Source organism: Macrotis lagotis, chromosome 2 (assembly GCF_037893015.1).
Source record: "Macrotis lagotis isolate mMagLag1 chromosome 2, bilby.v1.9.chrom.fasta, whole genome shotgun sequence".
Taxonomy (NCBI): Eukaryota; Metazoa; Chordata; class Mammalia; order Peramelemorphia; family Peramelidae; genus Macrotis; species Macrotis lagotis.
In genome coordinates this window covers 126,398,297-126,418,052 of record NC_133659.1, presented here as the reverse complement: position 1 = coordinate 126,418,052, position 19,756 = coordinate 126,398,297, and the positions used below count along the sequence as shown (strand labels likewise).

Genomic DNA, 19,756 nt, shown 5'->3' with positions numbered 1-19,756 from the left:
AAGAAACTCTTTGACAACGACCCCACACAGGATGAAATGAACCTAGATGGAGCTTCTTACCAAGGGATCTTAAAAGATCCCACAGGTTGTTTGAATGAAGGGATAACTCCATCTATACCACCTTGAAACCTGGAAGAGGAGCAGAAAGCCAAAGCCCCCATCAGGATGTTTGTCCTGGTCCAGACAGAGAAAGACTCTTTTAAGGACCTGGAGATTGTGGTGGAGGGATTTATGAAGAGAACGGAAGAAAAGGGAGTCCCTGAAGACATACGAGGGAAGGACAAGCTTGTGTTTGGCAATATACATCAGATTTATGACCAGCATAAAGATTTTTTTCTTGACTGAACTGGAAAAAAATGTATTCAGGAGCAAGACTGGCTGACCCAACTTTATATTGAGCATGAATGAAAAGTGCACATCTATGTGTGGTACACTGTCAGAATAAACCATGGTCAGAATACACAATTGCTGAATATGATGCCTACTTTGAAGAAGTAAAAACAAGAAATCAACCAGAGATTGGCCTTTAGTGATTTTCTCATCAAGCCCATTCAGAGGATAACCAAGTACCAGCTGCTGCTCAAGGACTTCCTAAGGCACAGTGGGAAGACTGGTCTGGAGTATGCAGATATTGAGAAAGCAGTGGAGTTAAGGTGTCTTGTTCCAAATTGCTGCAATGACTTGATGAACCTGGGACACCTGCAGGGCTTTGAGGGCACCCTGACAGCCCAGGAAAAACTGCTTCAGCAGGAGACCTTCTATGTGATTGAGCAGGCTGCTGGCATGAAGTCCTGGATCAAGGACAGGCATGTGTTCCTTTTGAACAGATTGTCATCTTCAGTGAGCTTCTGCGGAAGCCAGGCTACATGTTCAAAAGAAGCATCAAATTGAACTACGTTGTCCTGGAGGAGAATGTGGACAATAACCCTTGTAAGTTTGCCCTAATGATCTGGGAAACATCAGAAAGGGTCCTTCGACAGTCAGCCAGTGCAGACATCCAACAAGCCTGGGTTCAGGACATCAACCAAGTCTTGGATACACAGCGAGATTTCTTAAATGTGGTCCAGTCGCCAATTGAATATCAATGGAAAAAGCGGAGCACAGCTGTCATGAGGACCCAGACTCCCCCACTATCCCAGGCCAGCCCCAGGCCCTACTCTAGGGTTGCGGTGGGGGCTGAAAAGCCCTCAAAGGGCTCCAGTCATAACCCATCACTGCCCCCTCTTGAAGATATCTACCTCCAATAGCAGTCCAGGCTTTGACTACCACCAGCCCAGGGACAATTATGAGCCCAGCAAGAATGACATGGGAGGGTGCAATGGGACCTAGTCCATGGCAGTGATCAAAGACTACTATGCACTGAAGGAGAATGAGATCTGCATGAGACAGGGCGAGGTGGTCCAGGTCCTCACCATCAACCAGAAGAGCATGTGTCTGGTCTCTCAGCCTGTTAATGATCATTCCTCTGCAGCTGAGGGCTGGCTCCCGGGCACCATCCTGGCTCCCCTCACCAAAGCCACTGTGGAGAATAGCTACTGGAGCATCAAGTAAGTGCCACGCTGGCTTTCCCGGGAGAGCAGTATATGGATTAGTAATGAAAAAAAGAAATTGAACACAGTAGGGAATTACTGCTCCTCATGTTCAACAGTGCCATTGGAACTAATGTCCGAATGCTGGGACCACACACCACAGGGGCATACATGCTAGATAGTTAGGTTTTTGCTTTTTTCTTTTTGTTCATGGCTTTCTGTTCATTTTTGCTCCTTCTCCAATCCCCCCCCCCATTGCTGAAAGAAAGAAAAAAAGAAAAGAACCTTAATGAAACCCTGGGTGATTAAAGGCATGTTTTCTATTGCCCCTTATGAGTCTCCATCACAGGACTCACTGGACTGAACTTCTATTTATGTTGTATTAAGGTTTTGTGATATATTTATATATTTTTCATTATGACATACACATAGAAAACACGCCACCAAATAAACCCCATGCCTAGTATAGGCCGAAGACTTGCTGCTGTCCCCAGGGGAAGAAGGGGAAAGGGAATGGAAGGTGGGGGGCAGGATATTGATGGGAATTTCTTTGTACAGCTTATAACTTTTTCAATCCATTCCTGCCCCCACCCACATTTCCCTATTACTTTAATATATGTTCCTGATTAATTTGTAAGCTATTTATTTTTTTAATTGTGCTATCCTTCAGAGTACATTCCTGTATAATGTATTTTACACTATTTTAAAGAAACCCATATGGATGAATTCAGGATGTGCAATATACTAGATAGTCACAATATCCATCATTGTACTTGTAATGTAACTAATAGTTATAAATGTACTATTTTAAATATGTAAAATAAAATTTTACCACAAGCATGTTTTAATGAAATTAAAAAAAAAAGAAAGTAACAGGTTATAAAACAAACCCCATAAGTCATCAGCATTTCTAAACCAATAAAATCCAGTAGGAAGAGACATTTCATTTAAAGTAACTGCAGGCAATATTATATTCTTTGGAAACTACCTGCCAAGACAAACCTAAAAAACTACATGAACACAATTTCAAAACACTTCATACAAATAAAAGTAGATTTGAACAATTGGAGAAACATGAAGTACTTATGGGTAGGCTGAGATTATGTAAAGAAAATGACAATTTTACCTGTTGATTTACTTATTCAGGGTCATATCAATTAAAGCTACTAAAGAAATATTTTATGAGATAGAAAAAATAATAATAAAATTCATCTGAAAGAACAAAAAGTCAAGAATATTAGGGGAAGGTGAAGGAAGGCAGTCTAGCAGTAAAAGATTTCAAATGATATTACAAAATGGTAATCATGAAAACAATATGGTACTGGCTAAGAAATAGAGTTGTGGATCGATGGAATAAATTAGTTATAAAATACAGAGTAGTAAATTTCCATAGCAATATAGTGTTTGATAAACCCAAAGATCCAATTTGGGGGAGTTTTTGGTCATTGTTAGAGAAAAAATTGCTGGGAAAACTGGAAAGCAATTTGCTAGAAACTAGATGAAGATCAAAAACTCAAGCCATATGTTGAAATAAGGTCAAAATGGATAAATGATTTAGACATAAATTTTGGTCAGTTGTTTTTAGTCATGCCTGACTTTTTTATGACTCCATTTGAGGTTTTTGTGATCCAGACACTGGAGTGGTTTACTGTTTCCTTCTCCAGCTCATTTTATAGATAAAAAAATTGAGGCAAAGAGGGTGATGTCTCAGTGTCATATAACTAGTAAATGACTGAATGGCTTGAACTCAGGAATATCAGTCTTCTTGACCCTAGCCTAAGCACTCTGCCCACTGTGCCACTAGCTATTCTTTAGCTATAAATGGGTCTTGTTATTATTCATATTTTACAGATAAGAAAACCGAGGTCCATGGAGTGAATTGTTCAAGGTTACATATGTAGTAAATAGCAAAGATAGGATTTGGAGCTAGATTTTTCTGACTTTAGAATCAATACTCATTTCACTACACATACTCCCCTTTAAGTCACACAGGTAAAAAAAAAACAAAATTGGGATTTAAATTCAGGTCCTCTGATTGAAATTTAGTATTTTCTCTTTCATATGTAATATGGTCTATGAACTCCTTTTATCCTGATGATTTACTGGCCCATTGACCCACAGAGTAGTAGTAGAATGATAAATTCACAGAGAATTTCAGAGCATCCAGTACCTGCATTGAACTTGGCCTTTAAAAATAGGAGTCAGAAATGTTCATCTTTAGGTAGCAATGCTCAGGGTAGAGAGAAGAAAGTTGAAGAGATAACAGTAAATAGGTAGGGCTTTAAGGACAGGGAAATTAATCCCTAAAGTATTGAATTTTAATATATTATTTCCAGAAGAACCCTAATAGAGTAGCATATGACTTCACTGTCAGGTAGAAAAGAAAAGATAAAACTCTTAAAGTAATAAACCAAATGATGAAGTGGAAAGCATTTGGAAATCAGAGGACCTGAGATTGTCTAGATTTAAGTCTAGATTTAACTATTAGTTTGAACTTGGCTAGAACACAACCTCTTTGAGTCCTAGTCTTCTCATTTCTAAGATGAAGGAATTACAGAAGATGATACCAAATTTTCCTCTAGCTCTAGAGACTTTGAACCTGTCTTATCAAAAAGTTAAGCTGTAAATAAACACCCTTTTTGAGGTTCTATTGTAGATCTTGAACAATGACTTCTTATACAAATGTGGGTCATTATTCTTACTGAGGTGAATAATTTCTTCAAGTTTATGCATAGCTAATAACTACATAATTCTACTTATTACTTGCTTCATTTACAGGAATATCATGAACCTCTTGTAGATAGAGATTCTACTGTGTAGTTTCCTATTATGTTTGGACTTATAGAACACCAGGTTGTAAATACAGAAACAATTCAAATATGTAAATTAATTCAGGATTATGTAATGTTTCATATTTTCTATACATCTGCTTCCCTTTATGAATGGGACCAGAACATAGCATCTCTAATGTCTTACTTCCCTTGAGTACCAATGGTCTCTCTGATTAATTAGAAAAAATCAATGGGCTTGAAGCACAGAAAAGAGGAGAAAGGGTTGATGTTAATATCACAACATTCAATCTTTCAAGAATCATTAATTACATCTGTGAAGCTAGTCATTTAGTATCAATAATTGACCAGCATTAGTTTATGTAGCTTAAAAAATTATCTTTTATTGGCTAACTTTCTGGTGACAAGCCTCTCTAAATTTAACTGGACTTATCCTCCTATGACAGTCCATTGTTGGATCTGTACTTCAACTTTTTCTAGCAGAGAACTTTTTTTTTTCTTCACTGCTGTACAATTGGTGTTAATAGTGAAGTACGGGGTAAATGGACATAAAAAAACAGTAAAAAGTATGCTAACATCTTACACATAACAGACAGTTATGGTTTTAAGGAGACAGGTCTTAAAGCTGGGCCTTTTAATTTGCATAGGGACAGGGAGGAAAAATCCAAACACTGACAAATTTCCGTGACAAAGCAACAGAGACAGAAATGCTGGTGGTGTTCAAGGGAATGACCTGGTTACAAACATAATGCAATTACTGGTAACTAGGATTTCAAAGGTGATATTAGGGCCTGATTGTTAGTCTAACAGAAAACTTACTCAAGCTTTGAGAAGTCTGGGTTCCTTCCAAATTATGACAAAGTCACAAGGTCACTTAAAATACACTGTTCTTGGACTTAAAGAGAATAAGCAAAAAGAGAGAAAGTTTTCAAAATGGGATGAATTAAGTAAATCCATTCCTGCAGGGAAAGGGTGAGGCAATGTGGATCTGCTTCATTTAAAATATTGGTCACCTTTCCCCAATTTTAATTGGATATAAGCTTCCCAGTGCCATTTGTCTAATAATTATTTCAGAACTCTGCATTTTTTCCTGGCTTAGAGAATAAATTTTTTATTATTTATATGAGGAGAAAATCAGACCATGATCACTCAGGAAAGTTTCAAAGACATATCCACCTGTGAAAAATGAAAGATGGCAGACTAATATATAATCTTTCCACTTAATGAAAAGACAAAGAGATTTGGGTTAAAACAACAGAGTTGAAAGGCAAATGAAAGCATAAGTAGGAGAAGGAGACACAAAGGTAGGAGACTGATGAAGATATAGTGAGAAGAACATAGTGATCAATATGTAATGGAAATATTCTAGAAATTAATATGGAAAAACAAACAGTTTGCACAGAAGCAACACTCTTTCCTCTGGGAATGCATCTCTCCAAAGTTTCTTGAGATTAGCAATCACTTTGCACTTTGAAGTTCAACAAATAAGGCAGCTTAGGACCCTAAATCACAGATGTCCAGAATTCAAAAGTTGAAAGAGATTTCAATGGTTATCTATCTTAACCAATGCATAAGAAAAATCCCCATTATAGAATGCCCAACAAGTAGTCATCCAAATTCTGCTTAAAGAAGTCCAAGCAGAGAGAGTTTACTTCCAGAGAGAGTTTATTTCCAAAATGATCTGTTCAAATTGTTAGGAAATTTTCCCTAATATGAAACTTAAGTTTGCATCTTTGAACTTCTACCCTCTGCCCCAGCTTCTATCCAATGGGACTGAATAAAACAAAGCTAATTCCCTTTGTTTGTTAGAGCTCTTAAAATAGTTGATAACAATAATCATTCTCCCCGCAGTCTTCCTTTAAGTCATATATATATATATACCCAGTGCCTTCAACCAGTCTTCATATGTCATGCACTCAGCTCTCTTCACCACCTTTGTAGCCCTCCTCTGGATACTTTCTAGACTATCTAGGTCCTTCTTAAACTTTGGTATAGAACAAAATATGATAGTTTATATTAGATCTGACAAGGGCAGAACACAGTGAATCTATCACTACCCTATTCCTGGAAGCTTGTTTTTAATGAATTCTAACTCTCATTAGTCTTTTTGGCTGCCATATCATACTGTTGATTCATATTAAACTCATAAGCCACTAAAATCCCCAGATCTTTGTCAAAACAATTGCATCTATCCATACTTCCCCCTTTCAACTCAATGAAGCAATAAATTCAGAAGAAGAGAGGGAAAATGAAAGTCTTATGGTGACACAATCCTAAACTCTCTTGGTTTCCCAATCTCTGAGGTAAATATTTGTCTTGGGCCTACCTTAGAAGAAACCTAATGTTACATTTTTTCATAGAAAAGTTCATAATAATATCTTTTAAAACACAAAACCATCCATTCACCTTGCTGTATTATTGCATAGGCTGTCCTTTAGTTATCATAAAAATAACCCAAGGCTGCAGAAGCAGAAGGAGCCAGGTGTCCCAGGCTGTTCTTTTGGTGACTGATTAAACTATGGCATCTAATTAACCTACTTGCATGGAGTCCTTGAAAAGAGTACAGTCATAGTGCTGGAAGGGTCAAAGCTAAATTTTCTTGCATATTATTCTGCTTCTCTTTTCCTTATTATGGAAACTATCCTAGGGATATGATCCTCTACCTTGTATTTTTTTTTCTTTTTTTATTATGAACTTAACAAGCATGAACATTCTTTCAATATATAATTATAAACAGAAAAGAGAAATGTATATAACACTGTGAACTTCTTTTGCAATATTATTTAGTTTTTAAGCATATATTAAATCTAACATGACAAAAACTCCCATACTTATCTGACCCCCTTATGAACTTTCTTTCGTTTCTTTCTTTGTATTTTTTAAAAATGTATGCTTAAAATTTTTCTTTTTTTGGCATCACTGCCTCTACTCATGAATCCTCCTTATCCCCAAAAAGAAGCCAACCCTGCCTCGTAACCAGTAACTAGGGTCAAGCAAAATGAACCACTTCATTTGTCATGCCTAAGAATACACACATCATTCTGCATTTCCAATCTACCACCTCTCTGCAGAAAGATAATATTTCATTCAGTCTGCAGAAATCATGATAGGGATAAGATCAAAATGAGTATAGGATTTAGACATAAAAGATAATACTATAAGCAAACTAGTAGATCAAGGAATAGGAATAGTTTACTTATCAGATCTACAGAAAGGGAAGCAGTTTATGATCAAGGAAGAGATGAAGAACATTATTAAAAAGAAATTAGATAATTTTGATTACATTTAATTAAAAAAGCTTTTGCACAAACAAAACCACTGTAACCAAGATCAAAAGAAATGAAGTAAATTGGGAAACAATTTTTACAACTAGTATTTCTGACAAAGGACTCATTTTTAAAATATATAAAGAACTGAGTCAAATTTATTTAAAAAATTTGATAAATGATCAAAGGATGTGCAAAGGTGATTTACAAATGAGGAAATCAAAGCTATCCATAGTCATATGAAAAATTGCTCTAAATCATTACTGATTAAAGAAATTCAAATTAAAGCAGCTCTGAGGTACCATCTCACACCTATCAGACTGGTCAATGTGACCAGAAAGGACAGTATTCAATGTTGGAAGGGATTTGGGAAATCTGGGACACTAATACATTGTTAATGGAGCTGCAAACTCATCCAACCTTTCTGAAGAGCAATTGGAATTATGTCCCAAAGGCAACAAAAATATGCATACCCTTTGATCCAGCAATACCACTACTGGCTCTATACTCTGAAGAGATCATGCAAAAGGGTAAAAATATCACTTGTACAAAAATATTCATAGCAACCCTGTTAGTGATAGCAAAGAATTGGAAATCAAATGAATATCCATCAATTGGGGAATGACTGAACTAATTGTGGTATATGTATCTTATGGAACACTATTGTTCTATTAGAAACCAAGAGGGATGGAATTTCAGAGAAGCCTGGAAAGACTTGAATGAACTGATGTTTAGTGAGTTGAGCAGAACCAGAAGAATTGTACATTCTAACCTTAACATGGGGATGATGATCAACTTTAATGGACTTGCTCATTCCATCAATGCAATAATCAAGGACAATTTTAGAGCAACTGAAATGGAATTTAAACAAATACCAAAGTTTATTACCTTCAATTTTTAAAAAATGTAGTATTTATGTATTGAGTAATTTTACTAGCTCTAATATTTTATTTTCTCCTCAAGGATATGATTTTTCTCTCAAAACATTCAATTTTGATCAATATATGGTATAGAAATAATATAAAGATTATCAGACTGCCTTCTGGAGGGGTTGGGGGAGGGGAGGAAAGGGAGGGGGATGTAAAATTTTAATATTCAAAACCTTACAGAAAATGATAGATGGAAACTACTATTGTATATAATTGGAAAATAAATAAAATATTAATTAAAAGCCCTCCATAATGTGATGAACACTTTATAAAAATTATCTTTTTGTATCTCTTTCCCTTAATCCTAATTCCTCATAATGAAAATAACTAACACTAATCTGTAAACATGTTTATCAAAATATGTAGGCATGACTGTTCATTGCTGAGGGGAGAAGGGTGGGAAGGAAGGGTGGAAGGAAATTTTGTAACTTGAAAATATGCATGTGCAAATGGATGAAAATTAATTAATCAAAGAAAGAAGTCATTATAAGACACATGTAAAATAATAATCCATGATAACCTTTTTTTAGTTTTAGAATTTTATTACATAATATTTTTTAAAGATTTTATTTATTTTGTTTTACAATTTTTCCCCTAATATTACTTCCCTCCCCATCCCCCCACTGAAGGCACTTTGTCAGTCTTTACATTATTTCCATGGTATACATTGATCCAAATTGAATGTGATGAGAGAGAAATCATATCCTTAAGGAAGAAACGTAAAGTATAAGAGATAGCAAGATCAGACAATAAGATATCAGTTTTATTTTTCTAAATTAAAGGTAATAGTCCTTGGTCTGTGTTCAAACTCCACAGTTGTTTCTCTGGATACAGATGGTATTCTCCATTGCAGACAGCCCAAAAATGTCCCTGATTGTTGCAGTGATAGAATGAGCGAGTCCATCAAGGTTGATCATTGCCCTCATGTTGCTGTTGCGGTGTACAGTGATTTTCTGTTTCTGCTCATCTCACTCAGCACATGATAAACTTTTTAAGAAACAAAATAGAAGTCTTCTTGTTTCCAGGTCCTCTAAGAAGAGCATTTCTTTTTGGTTCTCTTTATCATACACTTATGTATTTATAGGAATGGATTTGTTTTCTATATTTTGTGATAAAATTAGCATCCTGAGGTTTTAATGTTTGATTTCTCTTCTTGTCCTTTATGAAAGTGAATTGACAATTCCAAAATTATTTCTGTCTCTCTCTCTCTCTCTGTCTCTGTCTCTCTGTCTCTCTCTCTCTCTCTCTCTCTCTCTCTCTCTCTCTCTCTCTCACTCTCTCTCTCTCTCACTGTATCTTCTTTCTATACAGCATGAGATTCTCTATTTCTTCCTAGGATACCAGAAGAACATTTCTATTTTCTGGGTAAGAGAGTCAGAGTCATTTGGAAGAGAAGCAATGGCACCAGAGAAAGTAGGGGAGGAAAGAATGATTGTGTCCACTGCCCATAATGGGGAACCAGAGAGCTCTTTGAATAATCCCTGAAAGAGTCTTGGGGGGAAACACAGTGTGAGCCACTCTCAATGACCGCTGTGTAGAAAATGTCTGAAATACTTAGAGGATAAGTGGAGGGGGAGTTCTTGAATGGATTCATTTACAGACCTAAAAGCATCTTGTTGCTCTAAAGATATTGCCTAGAATTGATAGTGAGGTATAGCAATGTAGCAACTCAAATTGAATTAAACTTCTTCTTTCTTCATAACAAGCTGAGGGCTTTTAACTGACCCTGTCAAAATGCTTAATATTGTCAAACACTTGCCAGATTTTAGAGTAACATTAGCAAGCTGCTTTGTGTAGTGAAAGTAAAAACAGAGGCAAGGTCATGTATTGTATAAAGCAGTAAATTTAGAATGAAAGGATCTGAGTTCAAATCCTTGCTATGGGTGTTTATTTTTTTGATAGGGATTAAATCATCTCTCACTTGGTCTTTGTTTCTTCATCTATAACATGAGAAGCCTGGAATATATGGTTTCTAATCTTTTCTAGAAAGCAATAGAACATTGGGTTTGGAAACAAAGTATGCTGCCTCTGAAGAAAACCATAGGAATTGGTCAAGTCTCTAAGCATCCCTAGGCATTGGTCTTTTTGTTTATATTTAAAAATGAGTTGAAGTTGGACTAGTTGGTCCCTAAGGTCCTTTTAGCTCTTGCTGTATGATTTTAAAATCTGTAATAGCATAGAACCTCTAAAATGTAAATCCTCCAGAGGGTGCTATTCTTTATTCTCTGTGTGTTAATTTTAATTTTGATTGATGACTCTCTTAAATTTAGAATTCTACTAAGCTAAATTTAGTTAAAAAGGTCACATAATGCAGTAGAGAGAGAGAGATTTTAGGTAATCTGAGTTCAATTCCAGCTCTGCCACTTACTATACTTTGAACCTGTGCCCTTACACAGCTAGATTAAATGATCTCTTAAAATCATGAAATGTTAGAACCAGAAGGAACCCAAGTACCATTCCTTCATGACACTGCTTCTTGGTTAAGCTTATATTACCCAGGGATGTCAACAAATCTTACTCTGCTCAGTCCAGAGGTTCAAGATGGGGATTAAAATGAAATAAATATTCGGAAATTACTCACTTTTGCCAGAAAGAATAAGTAAAGATAAAGCACAGAAATGTCACTCCCCTTTCAATCCATATGGAGAACATCATATTGGAAGGGTAGCATGGGTCAATTGAGTATGGTGGTTTGAAGGTCAGTGAGACATCTTTAAAATCTGAGAGTCATTCACTCTTGGGGGTTGTTAAGGGAGCTGGCCTTTACATGCCTCAGGTGAGTGGAAGGGCATGTTTGTAGATGGAGTTCTAGAACTGATCAAGTTTCAATGATATTTTCTTTGTTTTTCTAGAGGGGAAAATATGTGGCCAGAACCCTAGTAGAAATTCCTACTAACATCCTAAATATTCAAGCTTCCAAACTTCATACTCACTGCAAGAGAGCATAGTAATTTCAGGGTCACTTTGCCCCATTTTCTCTCTCTGTTTATATTAGCATAATCTGTTTCTTGATGTGGGGGAAAAGGTGAACTATGGAATTTGGTCTAAAGTCAACTTAGTGTCCATATCCTCTTCCTTTAGCTGTGGAACACAAGAAAAACCATCTTCTGAAGACTTTGAGATATTGATGTATTTATATTGTTTTATTGGATATTACCAGTTATATTCTGCCCTTCCTATAAACCATTCTTTGGTGGAATGGATTTGCTTCCTGAATATTATAAGTATTTATTTCTTGATCAGAAATTTGTGTGTGTGTGTGTGTGTGTGTGTGTGTGTGTGTGTGTGTATACACTAATACCTACAGTTCAGTTATCTAAAGGTGAGAAAATTTATTTTTACACTATTTGATAGGCCTTCCCAGGAAGGAATCTTTTCTTGGTACAGATAAGTCATGGTTAATGATTACTAACATGCAAACCTCTAGAAAGAAGTCACATATGTATATGCATGCAAATGATTACACACTCTAAAAAGACAATAAATTAACCACAAGATTACCACTAACCAAAATGAAGGAATTTTTGTCATCCTAGAACTGGATGGTCAGCAACACATCTGTTACTGCATCTTGGAAAGAGAATATTTCCCATCCAAACACACATTTCAGATCCTAATTTCTCTCTCTTTTGGGGGCTTCTGCATTTTATCAAATTAACAGCTTCAGAATGACACATACATTTCATTCCAACCTGTAGTCAGGCCCAACATCTCATCCCTGACCTTTCCTTAGAGAGCTCAGCTGGGGAAAGGGAAAGCCAAACTTGCAGAATCTGCTGTGTGTGGCCCAGATCTCATTCTTAGGCCCTGAGCTGTTTAATCATTGTACCTCAAAGGGTCAGCTATTGGCTAATGAATCCACAGCTTTAAGTTATCCCTCTTCCTAATGAGTCCTAATAAAAAGCATTTAACTTGGCTAATGCAACATAAAACTCGGCACCATTTCATTTTATTTGCTTAATAAGAACTTTGTTTAATATCATATTACTCCCTCCTTGCCCAAAGTCTTATACTGGTGGTAGCAGATCTGCGAGGTGGGAATATCCAGTGCTATAATATGGAAATTCTTTTCTAATATGCTCTGTATTATTATATGATTACTTAATTCATTTAACTGAGAAAGTCTGATCCTGGTGCCAACTGTTTTGTACAATTTACTGCAATGCTAAGCAACCAGTCCTACCACACAGACTAGAAATACAGTATTGCTTTTCCTGGGACCGAGTTATTAACAGTGGCTTTGAGAGATACAAAGGAAAGTTAATGGTACAGAAACAGTTAGAGAGAAGGAATACTTTATACATATATGCCTCACATTGTGAAACACTTGAACTAAAATTAAAATTTTGTAAAAAAAATCCTTTTTCCCATTGCCTTTCATTCAAGGTTGTCTAAAGGAACTTTATACCAATGGAGAGCTCAGAAATATTTATGAGGCACTTAATAATTATAGCTTACAATTACATAATGGCTTAAGTTTATCAAAATACTTTACATAGAATATATTATTTGATTCTCCCAACAATCCTGTGAAATTGAACTATTATTAGCTTTATTTTTCTCCCTGGCCATCACTAAAACACATATGTGAATTTATGTGTATGTGTGTATGTATATATATATATATATACATACACACATATATTCAGGTACAATGTTGCCATTCTCTCTATATATATAATTTCCTTGAGTGCAGGGACTTTTGAATGGCAACTAATAGACTGAATAGATTGAACAAAAGGAAACACTAGGGATTTGAGATTGTCATTTTAGTAATCTCAAACCTGGAAAAGACATTTTTTAAAAGAGTCTGATATAAAGCCTCAAAAATCTTTTAAAGGGAGAAAGAAAAATATAACCATTAGAATTATGTGATTTCATGGTAGCATCAGTCTCTTGATCCTGCTTGACTGGTCCTATACTATGTCATGATGCTCATTTTGTCTCAGTTCCTCCATCTAGATCTCCAAGATATCTTCTAGTCAGTTCTTTAATGTTACCCAGATTGGAACTTCAGTGGGAGGGGTAGCTACTGCAAGTTTTTCAGTATCCAAGTGGTTAAATGCTCAAAAGGCTAAGAAATGTTGAACTGGAGGCTTCTTCAAGAATATAGAGAAGAAATCCTGGGAAATGTCCACTGATATATTTTTCCTTCCTTCCCTTTTGACCCACTGATCCCTTTCTTGAAGTCAGTTTCCATGAGGTGTTATGAATACTCACTGCACTAAGATCCAACATTCTCATGATTTCTTGGTTATAACAGTAAAATTACAAAATAACCTGTTATTCCAGAGCTGACTAGGGAGAAATAAGAGGCAAAGTCCTTCTAAGACAGACCATGTTCTATTTTCCAATTAGTAGATATTATGGCAGAAAATATTTTGATATGGTATGGTAGTTAATACCAATGGTAATTATACACACACACACACACACACACACACACACACACATATATATATATATATATATATAAAATCACATTCTTTTTCTTCCTTACCTTAAGAGATTTTGAATCTTTATGTCAGACTTTGAAAAACTAAATATTTTTACCAGGGCTAATTATTATACTCTTAGTCATGGTCATGTTACTATTATTAATTTTTTGGCTTAATAGTTGTTCTTTCTTTCCTTTTTAAATTATAATGGATATTCAACTGAGAAGGGAAGGGAGAATAGTTATTTTCCAAAAATAATAATAATGAGATAAAAACAAAAAACATCTATAACATTCATATTAAAAATTAAGCTCAATGTGGGAAAGTGTTTTGAAGAAATTTCAAAGAATTATAGTTACTTAAAGTTGGAAGGGATTTCAGAGTTCCTCAGTCTAAATTTAACTTGTCATCCAGTGCAGGAAATCTCTCTATACAACATCCCAAACAGGTGTTTACTGATTATTTTGTTCCGTTCAAACACCTTCAGTGATGGAGGATCCACTGGGTCACACATTACCATTTTGAACAGTGTTAATTGTCCACAACTTTTTCCTTTTGCTGAACTGAACTCTCTTTTCCCTAGCTTCCACATATTGCTCCTGCTTTTGCCAAATGGGGTTTATGTATAACAAATCTAATCCCTCTTTCACATGGCAGCCTTTCAGATTTTTGAAGGCAGCTATAATATTCTTTATAAATTTGTTCTTTGCCAGAACAAACAGTTCCAAAGTCTTCAACTATTTCTCATACTACATGGTTTACAGACCCTATCCCAACCTGATCGCCCTCCTGTGGACACATCAAAGTTTGTCAACGTCCCTCATAAAATATATCTCCTAAAATTTTTTTCACCTCTCACTTGCTTCTCAAGTCCTTGTAATTTGACGTCTACCACTCAGCTGAAACTAATCTCTCCAAGACCACATGTGTTGTCTTTATTGCTAAAATCTGATAACTTTTCCTCATCTTTATTGACTTCTCTGAAATAATTGATACCATTAGCCACTATTTATTTTTCTGGATACTTTTCTCCTCCCAGAATTTCTATCAACCTATTTTGTCATGGCTCTTTTCCTATTTTTTGTGTCTGATCCTTTTCTGTTTCCTTGGCATTCTTCTTTTTTGTCTAAAATTTTACTTAAAGGAATTTCATGTAAGTAAATATATAACACATTTATCACAATAGTAAAAAATGTTTTTCTTATTTGGGTGAAATCTACAGCTTCTGATCACCAAGATTGTTATGTAATTTCTGAGCAATAACTGCTGGCCTACTATCATTCTTCCTTCAATAAAAAAATTTGAGTTGAGGTGAAAGCCCTTTTTAGTTTCACAAGCAGAGTTGAAATTCATTATGGATCAGTTAGAGCACATTTGACTCCTTGTTAGTTTTATGTACCATTCTTCAGAAGTGTTCACAACTCGGGGGAAAAGGTTAGTGAGTAGCAAATTGCTGATGTGAAAAGATGTCCCAGGTCTCAACATAAGTGTAATAACAGTCTTCAATGAAAGGACTTTAAAATCAAGTGCAGAAAATCTAGTAATTTCTTTTGTAAACTTTGCTTTTGACATATTTCTGAAGGAAATCTAATCCTTCTATGTGAATATATCACAGGGCTCTTTTCTCTTCACTCTACACACACTCATTGTCTCTTACTAATTCTGATTCAACTATCATCTCTATGTATGTGACTTATATGTATAAGTTCAGCTCTTGTCTTTCTTCTGAAAGTTTTTATCTCCTGCTGCCTACTGGGCATCTCCATCTAATCAATGCAGCATATTTAAAATATAACTCATTATCTTTCCACTCAAACACACCCTTCCTCCTCATCTTATTTCTGTGAAGGGCACTGCCATCTTTCCAGCCACATAATCTTCACTCTCACTTCCTTAATCATGTCCAAAGCATTGTTAAGATTAGCTGATTCTTCCTCCTCAACATCATTTGTATCTTTTCACTTATGAAGTCATCATGGTAGTTTAGATACTCATCATTTCTTGCCTGAACCATTGCAAAAACCTCCTAATTAGTCTCCATATAGTCATTCATTTCTTTCTCCAATCCATCTGCTACACCAGCTGCCAAATGAAGAGTCTTAGAGTGAATGTTTGATTATGCCGCTCTCCTGATTCAGAAACTCTGGTGGGTTTGTATGGCTAACCGGATAAAATACAAATTCTTCTTTCTGACATATAAAGTCCTTCATAATGTGGATCCAGTCATCTTTCTAGGCTAATTATACATCATTCCCTTTCACATTCTCCAACTACTGTCTCACTTGTCTCCTGGGTGTTACTCCTACAAGAATTCCCTCTACTGTCCTCCATATTTAAAAAGCTGCTTTCCTCTTCTCTATCTCTTGAAACCCCTAGAGCTCTTCAAGATTAACCTCATATGCTAGCTTTTTTAGCAGTTATGTTTTTCATATCATTCTTTATTTTTATTTCATATTTTCAGATTATACCAATGATTTTTTGCAAGGTTTTGAACCTTACAGTCAACAGAAGGCAATCTGATATAAGCTTTACATTTACATCCATGGTAAGCATAGATCAAAATTGAACATGATGGGAGAGAAGAATCAGATTTTCAGAGTTCTTTCTTACAATTATTTGTGCACTCTGAGAAATTATGCACACACAGATAAACACATCTCACTCTTCTACCCTTGCTTTCTTTCTGTGTCTCTGTCTCTGTCTTGTTTCTATCTCTGTCTGTCTCTATCTACATATGTGTGTGTGTACCTATCTTGAATCTATTTTTATGTAATTGTGGCATATCTCTAAGTAGGTTATAAGATCTTTGAGAGCAGGGATCATCCCACTTTATATTTGTTATCTCCAACACTTAGAATAATGCACATAGTATTAACTTAATGAATGTTTGTTGATTGAGTGATATGAATATCACCTTCCTCTCTTATTCTGTTAAAAAAACTTTTAAATCCTTTAAAAAAGATCTTATTATTGTTTTCATTATTGTATCATATTATATATTCATCCTGAGCTAGCAATTCATTAAAATCTAGAGATCTTTATCATATGGAGTATTGTCTAGATAAATCTTCTCCAAGTGCTACCTGTGGGTTGATTCTTTTCAACCTTAGAACAAGACTTTATGTTTTTCCTTTTTAACCTATTCAGAATCTTATGGTATCAGAGATCTAGAACTGGAAGTTACTTCAGAGAACATCTAATACAACTCCTCCAATTCACAGATAAGAAAACTGAGGTCCAGAGAGGTTAAATGAATTACTTAAAGACCCTAAGTCAGAGACAAGTTAGTATTTGAACCCAGAGCTTCTGACTTCAAGTCCATATCTGTATCTGTATAAAAAATATTGATTTGATCATCTCGATTTTTAAAATATTCACTCACCTAGTTTTTTAAAAAGACATATCAGACACTGTTTCAAAAGAAAGAGTCAAGTTTTGTGTTTTTAATATAAAAGGTTAATTTTGACTAATTCCTGGGGGATTCAGAATAAATGCCAAGATTTAGTCAAAACCAGTTTTTTTCTCCTGAGAGTTACTGTCAAAAACCAATTTCATAAGAGTGATTCATTTTTTCCCTACTGTATCCACTTGACCTGGATAATTTTTAGAAAGAGATTCAATCACTCTATGAAAGAGTCAGACAGTCAATAAACATTTATTAAAGGAAGAAGATGGATTAAGTAAATGAATCAAGTCTTTAGAAATTTTTCTAAAAGATACCTAAACCTTTATTTTTCAAATGATAAAACAGAATTTTCTAAAACAATACATCTGGGATGATATATACTTGTGACTTATTCCCATTCCCTTTAATCTTTTCCCCACAAAGCCTCAACCAAACTCTACTCACCCCTTCCACTTTGCCTTCTGGAATGCCTCATCCAAAGGCAAGACACTTTCTTTCACCTTAAATCTTTTCCTTTTAATTGCTTTTCATCTTTTGACTCTCATTGAGCCCTGGGCACTTCCTGATGATAGTCTCCATAGATGTATACTTTCTAATACATTGACATGTATGTAGGGAAGTTGAAATATTTCTTGCTTTATTGCCACTTACATGATCTGCCACCACCACCATCACTCAGCAACCTCTTCTCCTTTAGAAGTTCATGCAATCCACATTTACAGTCTATAGACCTCCTCCCTTCGTGAGTTCATTACCAGACTCACAATCATTCTCTCCTTCCCAATTCCTACATTTAAGCTAGGTAACTACTATTTGCATATAATATTCTCTCAAATATTCTAACCTCCCAAGTTCCTCAGACTACTGACTTCCCAGACCTACCTTACCTTAGTCACACTCAATGATAACTTTGTTGCATATGTCATGATGCTCAAATAAACTACCTCTATGTTCATGAACTCTGAAATTCCCTTATCTTATCACAGTCCATTAGCTTTCACCTTCCCCTCTGCCTTCCAATACCAAACCCTGCTCTTCATCCACATTGTTATCTCCAGCCTCTTTATCCCTCAATTTTCTTTCAGTTCATTGCCATTGCAATCATCATCAATTGACTCAACTTTATACTATCTCCTTTTCTTTAGAATTTTGCCCTTTTATCAGATCAGTGATTATGCCCTGCTAAATCTTAGTCTTAGATTGTTCTCATGTCAATCCATTGCTTTTACTTGCTGCTGAACTAAATTGAAGAAAATGACACAAGAATTCTGATTGGATCCACTAAAATATATATGTCACATAACCCCAACAGGGTCCTCACTTCTGCTAGATCTTCCTTTTACACTATTCTAATGACCTCATTATGTCATGAATTAACAAAAGTAACTTCTAAATCTTTTCATTCCTCTTTAAAGAGACTCCCCCCCCACAAAAAATTTCACTTGATTTTTCCATCCCTGCTATTTGTTATCTCATGTCTCTCCTACATTTAGAGGCTAACCTATTTGAGAAGGTCATATACATGAGATCTCTTTATTTCCAACTCACTTTCTTCATAACACTCCACAATCTGTTTTCTGACTTTGTCGTTTAACTGAAACTGATCTCTCTCTCTCTCTCTCTCTCTCTCTCTCTCTCTCTCTCTCTCTCTCTCTCTCTCTCTCACAAGTTCCCAGTCTTAATTGCCAAAATCAATGGCTTTTCTCACCTCTTCCACTTGACCTCTCTAAAATCTTTGATATTCTTGATCATGCACTTCTCCTTGATACTCTTCTCTTTCTGAGTTTTTAGGGTACCATTTTTCCTACATCTCCTTTCAATAGGATCACTTCTTTGTCTCCTTCGTGGGATCTTCACTTCATGCAACTGTGATATCCCAAGGCACTTTGACCTGAGTCTTTTCCTCTTCTATCTATATATCACTTGACTTGGTAAAGTCATCGATTCCTATAGATTCAACTCTCATCACTATACTTATTGATTCCCCATACTATCTATCCTGCCCTAACCTCTCTGCAGACCTTCAGTCTCATGACTCCAACTGTCTATTAAACATCTCCAACTGGTTATCCTGCAGGCATTGTAAATAAATTGAAATTATCTTTTCTCTCATACCTCTCTGTATTTCACTAGTGTCAATGGCATCATCTTCCTCCCAATAACCCAGAATTACAACCTACAGATCATTCTAGATGCTTCACTATTTCTCAGCAATATCCAATCTGTGACCAAAACCAATCAATTTTACCTTTTCAATCCCTGTTACTGCCCCTACATGGAGTATTGCAATAACTTGTGCCTGCCATAAGCCTCTCTACATTTAAGTGCATCCTCCATTCAGCTGCCAAAGTAATTTCACTAAAGTACAGGACATGTTACCTTGCTATTCAATAAATTCC

At 35.6% G+C, this 19,756-nt stretch overlaps 1 pseudogene; it reads left to right on the top strand.

Annotated features, from left to right (window-relative positions):
• Positions 1-1,551, top strand: part of LOC141511950 (kalirin-like) — a 137,917-nt pseudogene extending 136,366 nt beyond the window's left edge.
• Positions 1,552-19,756: the final 18,205 nt, after the last annotated feature.